We start from the raw sequence: 18,424 nt of genomic DNA, 5'->3' as shown, positions 1-18,424 counted from the left end.
AGAAAAACTAGTTTATTCCTACCTTGAAGGAATCCTGTCCCTAACAGCAATTCTATTTCAAGACATTAGTTTAAAACAAGATCAAGATGACTTTCACTGTATATACTCAAATGTTACTAATGACAACTAGATTACTCCTTCAATTCTAACAACGTCATTTACCACTTCCACTCCTTATACGTAAACATTTTATTAATATAGTTTATTGTGTGTGTGCTTTCATGATCCAGCATTATATCTGGCAGCAAAATTTCCATTGGTTTTCGACTTCATAAATATGAAATCAAAGAGATGATATATCAACTTTAATTCTTTTAAATGTTTGTTGTTACCAATATATGCATTTTTCTTTCCCATTTTGTTTCCAAAGATTATAAACATAGTTACAATATTGGCCATGCTGGATCAGATAATTCTCATCTAATAACTTGTCCAGAGAGTTACCATCAGACTATACCAATGGGAAGTACAAAAACTGGGCAAGTATGAACTGGTACTTTTCCACAATACTTTCTCTGTCTTTGGCAATTTACCACTTGATGAATTCTTGAGCCAGATGTGCTGTTCTTGTATTAATATCTGTAATTAATCTGTAACGCTTTTTTCTTCTATTAATTTGTTCAAACTCCCTTAATCTATGGAAAATTTTAACAGCCACAGCATCCTGAAATTTCGCAGCTTAACTATTCATTGTGAAGAAACACCTGTTTTTCACATGACACTTGTTAGATTTCATTTTCACTTTCTACAAGAACTGAGAGGTAGACAGCAAAAAACTTTCCTATTTATTCTCTCCATTCCACTTGTGATTTTAGAGATTTCTATCATATTACCTTCTAGAAGTGATCACCCTTCTGTCATCGCAATCTGTTTACAGGTTGCTCTTTTACAGATTGATTAACCCTAATTCTTAAGGAATTGATTCTGTGCAATTTTTAGGATCCTTTCTGCTTTTTCTGATCCAATGCCACTAAAGCCTTTCTGAGTTAGGAGACGAGGAGCTGTGTACAACATGCAAAATGCATGGATTTACATGGTAGTGGCATGGTCTCTGCTCTTCTAACATTTGATTTACTTTTTGGACTGGTACTAAGGACTAAGCTGATATTCTTCAGAGTTTTTAGTATAACCTCAAGATCTTGTTCCTGAGTGGTAATAATTAAGAGAATAATTTTCTATATAAATTTAGGACCCCTTTTTTTCCCCCCAACCATGTGAATCTTTCACCTTCAGCTATATTGTATTTCATATACTATTTACCATTCAGCCTCATAAAATTCTTTTGGACTTAACACTGTGTTTGTAGTATTGTCTAGAGACTATCATCTCACTACTAACCAGCTTTTCTGGATCATTCATCCTCACATTAAACACCAGAGGTCCTAGCACTGATCTATCTGGGACTCTATCATTAACCTTCAACCACTACAAAAACTGTCTCTTTATTCCTACCCATTTCCTATCTTTTAACCATCAACTTCTGCATGCAAAGGACCCTCCCTCTTTCCCAAAGCTGTTTGGACTCTTTAAGACTTCTAAGCAAGGGATTGTGTAAAATGCCCTTTGAATATCCAACCAGATTACATCAAATGCATTTTCCTTGCTAACTTCTTTGAAGAATTTCAGTAATTTTGTGAGACCAGACTTTTCCTTATGGTGCTATGTTGACTGTTCCTTGGGACATCACATTTATCCACCTGTCTGCTAATTTGGTTTGTTATTACATCATTTCTACTAATATTCCTAGATCAGGCATCTGGCTTACACATCTGGTGCTCCACCACAAGCCTGTCTTGGAACTTTTCAAAAACTGTTAACTCACCTCCACTAATCTGGCACCAAGTTAGTTCTTAAGAGAGAGGTTACACATGACAAAACACAGGGGTTTTGCAAAATTTTAATTGTCAAAAAGTGTACTAAAGAAAAAAATATTCACACTGAGAAAAATAACCTGAAACAGAGCCTCAGCAGCTCTTCCACAAGATTCAACACTGATTGACAGTTCTAAGATTAGACCTACAAAATTAGGCCCTGGCTCTCATCACCGTGTAAGTACACCTCACTTTGGCAAACAATACTTGATAAGTGGATGCTGTCTATGCTAATCTCCTTTTACCTTGCTTGATTCAGCCCGAATGCAGGAAATCTGTAAAGCACATCTAGGATATTCCTGAGACCTATTTTTTACATTAAGATGGAGAAGTGACAGTCTTAAGAACGTTGAATTATTTTACATTTCCCTTCCCACTTTCTCATGAAAGACTTCTCTCTCTGAGACATGCAGAGGTATCAAGGAAAGATTGTAGTCAGGCGCTACAGAAGAAAGAGGAAAGCATAAGCAGTCTTGTGTATTTCTTCTCCTATTCTGATACTGTTCCTGGTATCACATACGCAGACCTTGCTTACTCCTCTACTTCACAGCAACAACAAATAAAAGGGAGCTTGCAAAAAAATTGCCCCTCTCCCCACAATTTTCCTGTTCCCATGCTCTCCTGTAGTCAGGAAACCTTGTCACTCTTTATTACCATTCTTCTCCACCTTACATTTGCTGAGGAAGAACAAGGAGACACCTCCGCACAAAAACCATTTGAATGGCCAAAGCATACCTGAAAAATTTCACTGGAGTCTTCCCAAAACAAAGGAGAAAATTCCTGTGTGCAGAAACAGATTTAAGCATTCAACATTAATTATATAGCCTAATATACCAGTCAGAAAATACTTTACTTTTTATGCTTTACACCAGAACACTGCAGCCGAAAAAAGGGAATAATTATAAAAAGATTTAGATTGTAATTTCACAGTTATGCTGGATCTCCATATAACCAGATCATCTGAGCTACCAGATTGAAGCCTAATCAATATCAGGTTGCTAATGGTCATGCAGTAATGCTTCCCTCCTGCCGCAACAAAAGCCTTTGGCTTGGTATCCAGTAGCCAAGATCATCTCATGCCTCATCCACTAATTAGCCTTTGTGTACTGGCCAAGTTTTTGCAGGAAGCTTTTTTTTTTTTTTTTTTTGAGCGGAAACCTACCGCCTTACCTCTTTTTACAGCCAGTTGCTGTGCCAGCAAGCATGTGTCCTGAAAAGCAGCATTTACTAGACTTATGTACCCTTTATTTCTCACACTGCTTGCCCACGAGCCCATCTACTGTCAAAATCTATAATGTGGAGTTAACACAGCCTGGGCTGTGTTCATCATTGACTCTGTTCCTTCCATGTCTGCTCCGTACAGTTCCCAGGGTCATAAGAAAAGAATGACTGACTGTGCTGCAAACATAGCTAGTTCACTGGTGGATCCGGTACTTTTGGTTAGGCAAGATGATTTTTAGGACCTCTGTGTCCCTCATCTGCTGCTCCATTAGACAGAGAGGTCCTGTGGAACAGAAAGATCCAGGTCATCCTCCTGACTCGGGAGGTGTCAGTGACACCATACAGGAGGTTCTTAGCCAGCGCTATTTCTGAATGCTGCTCACAAAGTCATAGAGGACATGTGCACATGGGCTTTCCCCACTGTGGTGGTGCTGCTGACTAGGACACATGTTCCCTTCCTGCTACCTCCATAGCTAGGCATGCCTCCTTACATAAGGGAAGGCTTCTACTTCAAAGTTTGCCAAACCTGGCTACAAAGCAGTGAGTGCAGACACCCAGCCAAAGATGGCGCGTGGTCACCTGAGACTATGCAATCCAGCCTGCTTACGTAAAAGAGCAGGCTTACTGCTGTCAGTCAAGTCACCAGGTCTCTCCTTCAGTTTGACAAGCCCATTCAACTTCCTCTACCATAAGTGGTAAAGCTATTCTTAAGTAGCCTGACTTACCACTAGAAAAAGTCAAATTATCAACCCAGCATTTGTTAGGTACTGGTAGAACCTGTGTTTGGGTGCCTGAAAGCAAGACAGAAATCCACTAGGGTAAGGTCCAAGAATACAGTTTTTTAGAAGAAGAATCCCACTGTCAGTTTCAATACACACATCTGTGGGAGCAAAAGCAAGCAGTGATAGATTAGACATAAGCTGGGGGAACCAACTGTATTAATTTCAGCAGCTCACAGAGTTGTGATGCACAGGAATCCCTTGGTGACTGCTTTATGACAAACCTGCCCCAGTGCCAATGTGACACACAGGCACTTATTAAAGAATAGTTCTTCCTGCTTGTAAAGTAAGAGGCACCACAAGAGAACACTCTCCCCTCCCTGTCAAAACAAACAAACAAAAACCCCAACAAACAAAAATAACCAAACCCCAGGCCCAAGTGCATTTCTTTTTCCCCTACACTTGTTGTTCCTGTCTTGGGTTGTTCTCCTCCCCCCAGGTCCAGGTCACTGTTATCACTGCCCTGATCAGTGTGTGACTTCTAGCAGGCTTTCCTGAAAGCTTCAGAAATTATAAAATAATTTTTATAGTTATTAGGAAGCATGCACTTAGCAAGCTGGAAATCTGCCTCTATTATCTTTCTATAATGCTAATGTTGTTTGAGAGGCTTAGACTGTAGTTTGTAAAGTGGTTTTAATTGACACCAGAGCTGATGCTGCCCTTTCTGTTTCTGATCCACCCCTCCTGTTTACTCATATTCCTGCACTTTCCCCTGTTTTCTACTGGCACATGCCTTTGTGACTGCAGAGAAGCAGAAGAGCTGTAACTCGGATCAGTTCCCTCTTTTGGGTTTTATGCCTAGATGTTGATGGTCCAAATAGCCAGAGCATGGCAGCAGTGATAGGGAGGCAGGATTGGAAATATTCACAAAACAGTGTTTGTTCAAACTGAAGCACAGACAGAAGCAGAAACACCAGCAATGTGCAAACTGCGCAAAGCCCACAGTTGTTTGGGTACTGAAGGCGAGGCAGGAGTACACCAGCACCACTGCGTTAAATCAGAACAGTTTTCAGGAAATTTCTCTTGTATGCCAGCATTACTTTATCACCTATGACTCTGATAGCGGCAGTGCATTCAGAAGGGGAAGCTGGACAGAGCATGGACTGGAGGATGTATCTGAATGGAGTGGGAGACTGCAGATGCAGAGCAGGCATCATAGCACCAGAGGCAGCACTGGCTGCTGTAGACTGTACCCAAGCTTGCAAGTACCAATGATGAGCCATGTACAAAAGAATATCAAACTATACCAGGATGCTAACTCCCAATGGAGTCCAGTTTTAATCTCATTATGCAAAAAACCAGATCATTGTTAATAGAAGCAGCAGATGCTAGTCCAGTGCCTGATGCTAGGCAAGCAAGATGTAGGTGGAAAGTCAACTAAAATAACGGTCCAACAGAGAGTGAAAGCACACAGCTGAGCTTGCATTTACTAGAGAGCAAAGACATCCAAGCTCCACTATGCTGGCAGTCAAAAAGCAGGAATGGGGCAAGAAGGTACTGGTGGAAAGTGTTTGGTTTATGGAAAGGTGTTAGCTGCAGGAGGCTCAGTAGAACTCTGGTGAGAATAAACTCTTCTACCTTGGCACAAAGCTTTTTGAACAGTCTTGAAGGGGGTCAGGCAGGAAATACATCTAATGTAGTCCCTATCCACTTGCAATTTGGGAAAGGGTGATGTTTAACAACAGACAGTCATCCCTTCCTTCCCTCCTGTAACACATACCCTGTTGCATCATATTTTGTAATAGATTTAAAATTTGCTGGGGAACAATCCATGGACCAGATTTTCAGTTGCTGGTGGATATGTAGAAACAACAATACTTTATCAATAGGGTTGAGGTATTCATTAGAGGATTTAAGTCTTAAGGTCTTCTGAAAATATCAAGAGGCAAAATTAGCTTTAAAAATCTGCCCTGGTGTCACCCTATGTACTCGTATAACATGCTGCATAGGAAGAAGCATGTTCTAATGGCATTAACTTACTCTTTAGAAGATGCAGAAGGGGAAAAAGGGCAACAGACAATAAGTGAGAGAAAAAGAACAATATTTGTATTACAGTAAAAAAAGGAAGCACCTAACAGCTTAAAGAACAGCCATGACTAGCAATATACAATAACAAAAAATATACCTCTATAAAGAGATGAAATAAATATAAAAGACTCCCTCTTCAAATGGTGGCTTGTATGAAAACATATCGTATTGCAGCAGAATGGTGTGAGGCTAGAGTGTTCCAGAAATCAGGCATGCTGGAACCACCTACTCTAAAAGGCACATAATACACCTATGCGACAGCTTGATCATTTTCAGGATGTAATCAAGTGTCTGTGTAACATGGAAATCTTATTTCCTTAATCAATTAGAACAGCAGATTGTATTAAAAACAAACCAAAACCAAAACCCAAAACTTTGCATTTTATAGCCTCATGTCCCATTGAATCAATTTTGAAAACAGAATACTGCTCTCAGGTCTTCAATCCTACATGGACAAATTTTAAAGTCACTTCCACTTTTAGGAATGCAACACATTTAAATACAAAAAGAAGGATGCTTCTGATAAAGAACAGTTTAAGTGTAGGAACTGAGGCCACAACATACAATTACTGCATCAGAACATTTCTTGGGTGCCCTTGGTTACAGCTGTTTGGATACAGCAGCTGGGTGGGCAGTTTGGAAAGGACAGCAGGAATCAGACAGTTAGAGTAAGCAGACCCAGGCAGTACTGGGGAAAATAAAGTACACAATAGCTAAAGCAAGGCGTGATTAGGGTGGACCAACTGTAGGAATGTGAAAGGATTTATTTTCACAGTAAGCCATGGGTAGACTGGCTTGGGAATATTTTGTTGTTCAAAGTTCATACTGAGGTTTTATGTTTCAAAAAGAAACTTTGAACAACTCCATTTAGCACTAAGCCAGTCTGCTTTGATCTGCATGTCATCATTGCTTTGAAGGAGCTAAAACATGCTGAAGACACCCAGAAAATACTGTCTGGTTTTGCTGGAAATTGCATAATTCATACAGAAGTTATTCCCAGGAAACACATGATTTTGGGGTTTATGATTTCTTCCCTTGCACTCATGAGTAGGTGCTAAAATTGAGAACCTTTGTATGTTTGCAAAATAACAAAGAACATAGTTATTAGTAACCCCTTATGGCTACTCTGATACCACAACCTACAAAACTGAAGTTAATCCCGTCTACTTTTAAGACTTGTCACTAATTTAGGAGAAACTTGACTCATTCTCTCATTCTCTTAGAAAACCGTAGAAATAGCTAAATGGTCTGGGGGAGGTGGGCAGCGAAAGGAAGAGGGAGGGAAATTAATCGATGACTTTCTTAAAGACTGATTTTAGAACTCTGGTTCTTCGTACTGATTCTTCCTTCATTGTATATATAGTAGGAATACATGCAGAAAAAAAATCAGCAGAATTTCTGAATTGAACTCAGTGAGACTGACTTAAAAGGTATTTCTATGAAATAAAGATCAAATCAACAGGCACTTTACATTCCCTTTACAGTAAAATTATGTGACTGCTTTATTCAGGTTTGCTTATTTTACATTGTAACAACATCCAGGGTAACAGAGACACCAAAACCTCCGAATTATCTCCTTTTAGTTAAACATTACAACAAAGTATTTTATAACAGAACATGCTGCCTGTCTAACTCCCTTTCTAGACAAATTAATTTAGCTTTCTATTCCTTTATTAAGTAAGTATAAACCTCAGACAGCCTGCTTATGAGAAAGGCTGGATTTATGAATTTAAAACAACCAAAACAAACCAAAAAACAAACCAAACCCCCCCCAACCTCAACAACTAAAACCAGAATAAGCCTGTATTCCAACTACAATTACACATTTATTTCATTACCTGAAAGGCTGCACAAGGAATAAGGCTACTTCTGCATAGCAGGAAAAATTTTTAAAGTCATAGTGCAGAAAGATACCTCATTCAGAATGAGTATATTTCATTACAGGCACATGATATTCAAAGCACTAGTCACTTCAAATCTTTCACTATGCAGAAATCAGGTTAAAAAAGAAAAAAGGGCTTGGGCCATATAGTAGAATCTACATAAGGCAATCATATTGTTCTCTTCTACAAAGCTCCACAGCCCTCTGGGCTACGTGCTTCGGCTGGGCCAGGACCAGTTGTATGCAGAGGAGGAAGAAAACGGTTGGTTGTGCAATCATATCATCCCTTATGGAGCAAGCACTTTTTTACATTGGAATGAATCTCTGAAGGTCAACTGCTTCAATCACTATCCAGGGCAATCTTCAAAGCTTCAAAGGCTGTTCAAGGCTGTTCTCAATTAAGTTCAGAGCATCTCCAAGGACGGAGATCCCACAGCCTCTCTGGGCAACTTGTCCCAGCATTTGACCACCCTCATGGTGTAAATCTTTTCTTAATTTCTAATGAAACATCCTTTGCTGGAACTCCTGTTGCTTCTAGCCCTGTCACCCAGCTCCTCCAGGAAAAGTCTGGTTCTGTCTTCTCTGTACCCTCCCATTAACTGAAACCAAGATCCACTTCCTAGTCTTCCTCGAACACTGAGGATATCCAGCTCTTCCAGCTTCTCTTTTCACATTGTATGCTCCTGCCCCCTAATTATCTTGGCAGTCTTCCCCTAGACCTGCTCCAGTACGTTAGCATTTCTCCTATACTGGGGAGCACAAAACCAGACATCATTTCAGATGCAGTCACACAAATGCCAAGCAGAAAGAAATAATCACTTATCTCAGCTACTGGCTTCATTCTTGCTAAGTAAAGGCACACTTCTGACTCACATTCAACTTGGTGTCCACCAGGAAAGCGATGCCATTTGCTGCAATGTCACTTTCTAGTCACTGGCTCCCAGACTGTACTACTGCGTAGGGTTATTCTGTTTCAAGTTTTCAGACTCTTTGCTGGACACAAGGTTATTGGCAGCCTGTTTCTCCAGCCTGTCGAGGTCACTCAGCAGAGCAGCCCTGCCTTCCAGCACACACAATTTGGTGTCACCCACAAGCTTGCTGATGGTGCATTCCACTACCTCATCCAGGTGCAAAACTGCACTATTTAATCTTACTAAATACTAATTATCATGTCCTGAAAAGGATAAAGGACTTCCAAGTAGTTTAATTTTAACTAATTAACAGGTTGGTAAATAGGACATTACAAAGAACTTGTTTTTCAATATACAAGCCACCAAATAAAGCCTCTTCAGTATTTTTTTAATGGGTAGTTTGCACCTGGTGACTCATTGTAATAGCTCCAATTAAAGATTTCTCTCCAACACATCCTTCTAAATATGGAGAACTAGATACATAAAGAATCTGTGTCAGTGACTCTCAACCAGTCAGGGAAAAGGGTCTAAATTAAGAGCCATTGTATATTTTTACTGCGATAAGCTACAGAGCTGTTCGTAGTGTCTCAGTACTGCTGGCTGTGTACCTCCATAAACAAGCTTTCAGAGAACGCAAGCAACTGGCATGCTTTCATAAAGAACAAATGTTTTATCTTAGAGTTGTATATAACCCACAATGCTGCACAGGCCTATATTATTTGGTATTACAATTTCATAGTAGAACTCTTTCTAGAGAATCAAGGTGTCAGATCATTGGTGAAGAACCACATGTTCTGCTATCATGGTCTAATATGTAGCTATGTCTCAGAATCTGAGCTTTGAAATATCAAGATCCTTACCTTATGGGTACAGAGATAACAAACTATTTAGCAAATGTGAACGAAACTGCATCAGCCAATAAGTTCTTTAAACTTAAAACATATAACTTGTGTTATTAGCACAGCTGGAACTTTGGTCTTCATAGTTTGGTAGCTACACACATTTGCAGTTTCTTCAAGTCACTGATTAAATTCACCATTTTGATGGATGAACAAGACATTTTCTGGGCTCTACTATACCAGGACATTTTTACATGTCTATCTGTAGTCTTTCAGCATAATAGAGAGTTAATGGAAATTAATACATTTGCTCATACCCCAGCTGCTTAGAGATCTAGAACACAGCAGAGCCACCAGGATTTTTTTAAAATCCTAACAAAGTAAAGTAGCAATTCTGCAAGTGATTTACACAGGCAAGGTGACAAGAAAAAGAACATTTCAGAGGAAAATTCTATTGCAACAGCATTTACAGGTTGCAACTGCTGAAAATTAGTCCTGATGTGCATCCAGCATTGCATATATTTTATTTTTATATTCTACACACGTAGTAGCTAATAAAAATACGAAGAAAAATATACAACTGCATACCACAGCAGCAGAGTAACAATCAGACCTTTAGTGCAGAGTTCATTAGTAGATTGCAACAGCCCTATAATTCCTATTCTTAAGGCTATGATAAATTTTAATAGAGTCAGTATTTAATATAATGGTAATGCAAAACCATCACAAGTATATATCATGATCTTCTCATAATTTTTCAGCTATTTCTCCAAAGGCTGGTTCATAACATGAAATACGTCAATTATCACTATCATCATTATCAGTCCTTCATCCTAAAAATAATATTCTTGCTTTTTAATTCAGTGAGATTTTGAGTATCTACACAACAGCTTTGATAGAAATATACCATTTTTAACATTGTCTTCAAAATTCCTATTAGAAATCCATTTGAAATAAGGGGGGGGGAATTGCTACCCCAATTAATATCCATGAAAGCTCCTTGAAAAGACCTTAAGTGGACTGTAAACACAGCTCTAATAAATATAATACAATTTTCTCCACTAAGTTATTGCATTTGTAGTAATTTACAATCAGAACCAAAACCAGCTGCACGCAAACAGGACATGATGTTCCTACAGTCACTTAAAGTACCCGCTATAGGAATGAGCAGGGCCTTTTTTAAAAGCAGAATTATATTTATAAACCAGAAAAATGTGATTATCTTCTACGCTAAATTCCAAGAAGAGTGGGACAGAGAATCAGTTTCCAAATTATGTTTACATTTAACTGCAATTGCATACAGAGTATATAAAACAGTCAAGAATTATACCATTAGTATTTACATAATTAGCATTATACATGTTAACTTTAAGTGTATTTTCCCAGAAGTAGTGTTGAAACCTCCAAAGCTGTATCTTTCCTGAAGTCATCTTTCATTAATAAAAAAAAAAGGGGGGGAGGAGGGAAAGAGAGAGATCACCAACACTCCTATAGCACATTTTTCAACAGTCAGCATTTTAACTGCGTAAGACAATAGCCACAATCATCCTTTTACCAATTTTCAAATAAGTTAACTCACAGCTTACCCCTAGCTGACATCAACTATTGGAGTCTATGTCAAATGAAGTCAAAACAAAATTATGTCTTCCTCTCTATAACCTTTAATTCTACATGAATTACAGTTAAATCTTAATTCAGGTTGGTATTCGCATGAACAGTTGCCCACCCGACTTAATTTTCCCTTAGTTTATCTTACTCCTTGCTAGTGCTTTGCTTCAGAGCCTATGCAAGACTATGTCTCTTTTTTATGTTTTCATCTGCCAAGAACCGTTTAGGATTTCCACTTGCACAAATCATTGATGGTGGTCAAAACCCCTGCCCCCAGCAAGACAGTGTGTCTAAAATGGCATCACCCATCCAATTAACTTCATAAGACAGAGGCATCAGATAAGTCAAACACAGTGTAACAGCCACTATCACAGCAGATGATGTTGAAGACAATCCTGACTCCATCAATTGTTCTGCAAGAGCAGATCAAAGCTACAAGCCATTCATGCTGTCAACAGAAGAAACAAACTTTTGCTTCAAGATATACAAGACAACAATGAAAAACAAAACAATAATCAGAAAAATAAGGGGGAAAGGATAGAAAGAAGAAAAGCAAGAAAACTACCAACAAATATTCAGAAGGTAGAACTCCATATTAATAAGCACAGGGGAAACACCAACACAACACTTAGAACTGCTACTGCAAGATATGGCAGAGACACTGTATAGAAGCAAAGTTAACGAAACCTCGATAGTAGCCATCATGGTTCAAGGATATAAACAAACTTCTTATCAGCAAGTTATACTTTTGTTAACTTGAATAAATGGAAAAGGATTTAAATGCATCAGATTTAAAGACACTACATAAAGAAGAAAAAAAATCTGCCTCCATGAAATGTATTTTAGTACCTTAAATTAATCCAGAATTTGAAAACGAGCAATGGACCTTTTCTTTAATAAGCATTTATTATCTTCCTACCTCTGACAATGACTCCTGGAAAAAACCCTCCACACTTAAATATAAGAACTTACTCCACATTACAGAAAATGGCCCCAAATGACAAATATTTCTCAAAGTTATATGTAAGAAGTGTAAATCACAAGTAGTGATTTACTTTCTTGCTTAATAAAGAGAATAACCTACAGCCAATTGGTCTCTTCAATAGCAAAACAACTCTCTCTAGGTTCTTTTGGTTTTCAAACTTACTGTCTAGTTACTAGAAGTTAAGGTTCTTAAACCAAGTTGTATTGTATACAGTCTTCCAGATGGTCCAGAAATCTACCATTCTTGATCTTTTCCTGTAAACTGTACTTTGTTTCAGAATGCTAAAGTGAGAGACAGTTATGCCTTTGCACTTGACTGTCAACCGTAAATATAAATGGAATAGGTCAGATCATTCCAGCAAACTTAAGGATTACCTCAAATACCACAGTGATTTGGAAATGCTTAGACTGTATTTTTGACCACAGCCTTTATTATAAAGCAAGGATTAAGTGGTTCACAGCAGTTTAAAAATACTGCCTTAAAATGAATATACACCATTTGACTACCACATGACAGTCTTTATTCCAAGGAACTTGGTGACTGCAGTACTTCCAAAAGTTTTTTTGGATTATTTACTCATATGCTTCTGCGGTATAATAATAAAAGCATATGTCAAAATTGAATATCTATTTTTGATTGTTATTTTTGTTGGAGAGAAGAACCTGAATACAGCAAAGAGGTATCGAGAAGTAGCAGCCAATAACTGGGTTTCTACTTCCCAGAATACTATATAATAGGGCAGACCACACCACAGAAGTTCTTCAGGTACATCAAAATGGTAAGCATAAGCCACCAGGAAACTCCCTTAAGTAGGGAAAATCCCCAAGAGATTTAGAAAAAGTCTTCTCCAACACAGAAGCCTGTACATAAGAACTATTTTATATGTAATTAATATTACACAATATGCGCAATTAATAATACACAGCCTCAGTTGTCATGATGTAATATTTAAACTACACTAGCTTATTGTCAAAGAATAACGTCACTATACTGCAGGCTGTGTGCAGACATTGATTCCTAGGTGCAAGTTTATGCACCTACATAGAACTTACTTTTAGAGAATTCATTCTGGCCTGTCGTCTTCCTTGTCAGCACAGAGCTGAACTAGAATAGTTACAAGAGGAACTCTACGGACAACACCGTCACGCAGTTGCTCCGTGAAGACACCCCAGCCAGAAAGGATCCCAGGCATTCAGCAGAGAGGCCCTCCTATTTCCCTGCAGTAATCCATTTACAACCTGTTACCGTATTTTTACTGCAATTATCCTTCAACAGTCAGAGTTCAGAATTTTTGTGCTTTAAAATATAAATCAAAGCAAAACCATTAAATGAAAATATGTCATAAGAAACTCCAACAAAACCCTTTAAAGAAAATTCAAGGATACCAGCAGTATTAAAAATTAGCTTTAGGTCAGAAGAAGTGTTCATCTTGTCTAAAAACATGGTGATTGTCTTGTCTGGAAAACAGGAAATTGACGATACGCATAAATGTGAATTTGAAATGTTAATCTATATAATATACAAGGTGTTTGTGACTTCTGAAAATTACCTTCAATCACTAAACAGAACAATATCGGAACAGGTTCGGAGAAATAGCAAGGACTCCCTCAGACCATCTCTGCACAACAATAAGAGAAAACCCTAGCTGATTTTAGACAGACACTTATTTCATTTCTTTTTCTTTTCATAGTACAATTTAAGGTATGTGAAACTAAAAACAAAGAAGCAGAAAGTAAGGACTGTTCAGTTAACAAAGCATGGAGGGTAAAGGAAATTCAGAAGACATTAAAAAGACAACAAAGCAACTGACTAGTATCTATTTTTCTCCAAAGTGATTTTTGGACTAAAAAACTGAGGATATTCTGCTATTGCTACACTTACTTGTATAGCACTCCTCTGAGTATTTTTTTGAGATAACACAGATAAATAGATACACATATACATATAAAAACAAATTAAGACAGTCTGGAATGCAAAACATTCTATTTCACTGATACTAGAAAAGACAATCTAATATTCCTCAGAACAAAAAAATAAAAAAAGCACAGAATCACAGAATGGTTTGGGTTGGAAGGGACCTTTAAAGATCACCATGTCCATCCCCCCTACCCACGGGCAGGGACATCTTTCACTAGATCACGTTGCTCAAACACCCATCTGACCTGACCTTGAACACTTCCAATGGTGGGGCATTCACAACTTCCCCGGGCAACCTCTTCCAGGGTCTCACCATCCCCACCGTAAAAAACGTCTTCCTTATATCCAATCTAAATCTATACTCTTTCAGTTTAAAACCCTTGCCCCATGTCTTGTCACTACAGGCTTCGGTAAAAAGTCTCTCTCTGTCTTTCTTATAAGGCCCCTTTATACACTGAAAAGCTGCAACAAGGTGTCCCTGGAGCCTTCTCTACTGAGTAACCTCAACTCTCTCAGCCTTTCTTCACAGGAGAGTTGTTCCAGCCCTCTGACCATTTTTGTGCCCCTCCTCTGGACTCTAACAGGTCGATGTCCTTCCTGTACTGGGGACCCCAGAGCTACATGCAGTACTCCAGGAGGGTCTCATGAGTGGAGCAGAAGGGGAGAATCACCTCTCCTGACCTGCTGGCCACACTTCTTTTGATGCGGCCTAGGGTACAACTGGCTTTCTGGGCTGCACGTGCACATTGCTGGCTTACATCTGATTTTTCATCCACCAGTATCCTGAGGTCCTTCTCCACCCAGCTGCTCTCAATCCATTCATCCCCCACTCTGCATTGATACTGCAGATTGCCCTGGTCCAGGCAGAGGACCTTGTGCTTGACCTTCCACAACAGCAAAGACTATTTTTACCTCTTTCACTTTAAACCTGGAAGACATTTAGAGGTTCTGAAAAAAAAAAAAAAAAGTATTTTTTAAACATCGGGTAGACTTCTCCACCTTGAACTTTTAATGTAATATAATCTTGCAGGAAATATCTTTGTCTCCTGAAATTTACACATACGTGTGACTTCAAAAACGCTCCATGGAAAAATATGTGGCATGTACGTTGGGAGGAGGGAGGGAAAGCATTAAGAATCTTGTCTGATGATGATGGTGTTGAAAAAACAACTTTCCCTATCATTTAGAACATTTTGGAATTTCCACAGGGCTGCTCTTCAAGCAAAACAGATGTCTCTCTGCTGTGTATCATTATCAACTATGCAAATACAGTAATGAGATTAGAAGTGTAACTGGTTCAGCACACACATTTGTAACCTCCAGTTTCTTGATTTTCCTTCTTCTTGGCATGAGTCACCTTAGCAAAGGCAACCAAATTTCAACAGTGACAACTGCAGAGAGCAACTTCAAGTTTTCAGATTCCAAGGTGAATGAATCAACTATTCGGGTAATAGTAACTACATGACATCTCAACAACAAAGCTAAAACAAAACAAAAAATGACCCCAAAACCACACATACATAAAACAACAACAAAATCTTAAAGAAAAAACTAAAACAAAACAAAAACCCTAAAAAACACCACCACAAGCCCTGCTAGCTAAACAGGTTAACAATTAATAAATAAAGCTCTATTACTGAAACAAAAAGTAGTGTAGTGCTAATCAATCACACCAGAGGTGTCACAGATCGGTGGGTAAGAAACTGCTCAGAACAGACTAAATCAGCCATAGTGTTAACAAGGTCTTCTACAGTGATGAAAGACAATGATATTTTCTAAAACCATTTTTTAATAGTTGTTCCATTGAACAAAAGCTGACAGCTGTAGAAGGCACTCTCTTTTAAATTTACATGTTTTGTTTCCTCTGATTTTCTGGAGTGTGCACGCCTGACACAAACATACAACAAACAGATATGTGTAAACTTACAATATAAAACTATGCCTAGGAAACTCCATGTTCTTTCAATAAACCTATTCATGTACTTACATATGTACATACCTAGTCCTATCTAGGTCTGTACAGCACAAGCAAAAATTAGAGGGACTGCATAAAACTTGGTTGTTTAATTTTTGCCTTTTGGCTACTGACACTATTATTATAGTAGTGCCACTATTGTGGTGTGGTTTTTTAAAATTAATTTTCATTCATAATATTCTGCTGATGCGTATATGTATATATGAAGACTGGGCACCACCAACATTGTTTAGCTTTTTAGTAGATTTCTAGTAATATTTTTATTCGGGAATAACAACATTGTATTTTTAAAATATTTTATTATTTTAAGGACTAAACTAAAATTTGTTAAAGAAGGAACTGCTCGAGTACAGGACCAAAGAAAGTCTTAGAATTAAAGTTTCCAGAAGCTTCTTCTGTAATTTGGTCCCTTATGTTGTAATAACTCTTTGCAAATCCAGGAAAAGAAGAAAGTTACTATAAATTCTCCTACTTCACTTCTGTGTGGACACCTCAACTAAATAAGCCACATGTTAGAAGTTGAAAAACACTGTTGCTTTCCATATGACTAAAGCTTTTTTTTTCCCCTTCCAAGGAAGAAGAGTATTTTCCCCCTGTACCCAAGAGAGATTAAAGAGAAGTTAATCCACCATGCTTTGTATTGAAAATCAAAGAGATGAAAGTAAGGATAAAACACCCATACACTTGAGGAAGACACAGTCACTTCTCATTGCTAACGTCTACAGCTAATAGTTCTCTCAAAGGCGGTCTCTCTTTTTAGGCAATGTACTTAAATTACAGTACACCTCCTGGAGTTATGCCTGCAACTAAAACTCCATTTCTGAAACTGGTGAGCACAGAACTGCACTCAAAAGAAAAAGTGAAATCGAAGGTGGTTAGTAACAATGGAGGGGTCTACGCAAACAACAAGCTGTGGTATTAGCGCCTCACTCTGCAGAGCATGTTTTTGTGACTCCACACTTCCCGTGCATGCTACCTGAACTGTAAATAAAAGGCAGACTGAGCAGTCACGAATTATCAAGGCGGTTCTTCGTTTTTAAAAGGTGCCCCGTTTCCAGTATGTGTTTAGACATGCCTGGGAGAGCGATGCTGCTACTTACATAAAACTGTAACAATGTCAAGACTCAAATTTTCCTGAGAGGAAAAAAAAATTAACACACGAGATTGTGAGCATTCAATTTCATTTAAAAAAGGCTGTTTCGGACGGCGTTACCCAGGCTGGAAGCAAGGTTACGCTGCCACAGCTCACCCAGCAGCACGCTTCCCACTCTGGCCGCTCACACTTTTCCCCTTTTGCCTTCAAGGCAGGATTTCCAGGCTACGAACAGGGCGGGCATGTGCTCTACAGCGGGCGCTGGCTGAAGCCGGGCAGCTCCAAACTTTCCGGCGGCTCCGGCCGAGGGGGCCCCGGGGGCTGCTGCCGCCGATTCCCCCCCGCGCCCACGCCGTCCTCCGCTACGTCGGGACGCGGCGCCTGGCGAGACCCTGGGCCGGAGGCGGCCTCTCTGCGCTCCATGGTCAGTCCAGCCCGGCGGCCCGCCGCCTCCGCCATTACGCTTCCCCACAGCCCCCTACCCACCGGGGCTCGCCCCCGGGCGCCGCCGGTGTGGAGACAGGCCAGCTTCGGTAACCTGCAGCTTGTTTACCTCCGCACACCGGCGCGGCCCTCGCCTCCCCCGCCCCGCGCCGCTCCCCTCGTCCGCCGGCAATGCCGAGGAGCCCCCGCAGCCACCTCCCGGCCCGGCCCGGCCCGCCCCACCCGCGATGCGACGGGCCGCCGACGCCCAGCTGTGGAAGGTCTCCGGGCTGCTCCCGCGGCCGGGCTGGACTCGCCTCGCCCTCCCGCAGCCCCGCGGACCCCGCCCGAGCCTCCCCGGCGGTGCCTCGACCGCCGCGGGGCACTCACCAGCTCCTCACAGGGGCTCTCCCCGACGCTTCCCGGCGCCTCCGCGCCCGCCACCCAGCGCCTCCATTTGCTCGGTCGCCGCTGCTCTCTGTTTCTTCCCCGCTCCGTTCCGCTCCGGCGCCCTCTGGAGTGCCCGCTCCGCCGGGGCCGTCACTCGGTGACTGAGGCGGTGGGGAGTGCCCACCGGGCGGCGAGGCTCCCTCCCGCGCAGGGCGTTGCGGCTGCTGCCGTCTCGCTGCCTCTTTGTTCGGCGGCGGCACTGACAGCTGCCAGCGGCTCCTCCTGGGGCCCGGCCGGCCACCTCCCCTCAGCGCCTTCCCGCCTGCCGGCAGCGCCTCATGCTCCCGGCCCAGCCCGCAGCCCGGTCTCTCTCCCTCCTTCTCCGCCCGCGGCCAACAACCGGCGGCGGCACCAGCAGAAGTTCAGGCCGCCGACCCGGAAACTCATCAACAGCCGAGGCCCGCGGGGCTCCGACGGGAAGCGGATCCACCGAGCCGTGGGA

At 40.7% G+C, this 18,424-nt stretch overlaps 1 protein-coding gene across 4 annotated transcripts in view; it reads right to left on the bottom strand.

Moving 5' to 3' along the window:
- ANKIB1 (ankyrin repeat and IBR domain containing 1) overlaps nt 1-18,420 on the bottom strand; it is a 103,402-nt gene extending 84,982 nt beyond the window's left edge. For all 4 annotated transcript variants that reach the window (XM_075082814.1, XM_075082816.1, XM_075082815.1 and 1 more), the window contains exon 1: nt 17,923-18,420. The gene's annotated coding sequence lies outside the window, so the exon portion shown is untranslated. The remainder of the gene's footprint in view (nt 1-17,922) is intronic.
- Nucleotides 18,421-18,424: the final 4 nt, after the last annotated feature.

Source organism: Phalacrocorax aristotelis, chromosome 2 (assembly GCF_949628215.1).
Source record: "Phalacrocorax aristotelis chromosome 2, bGulAri2.1, whole genome shotgun sequence".
In the NCBI taxonomy this organism is placed as follows: Eukaryota; Metazoa; Chordata; class Aves; order Suliformes; family Phalacrocoracidae; genus Phalacrocorax; species Phalacrocorax aristotelis.
The sequence above is the reverse complement of the archived record's forward strand: the minus strand, read 5'-3'. Positions and strand labels throughout refer to the sequence as shown.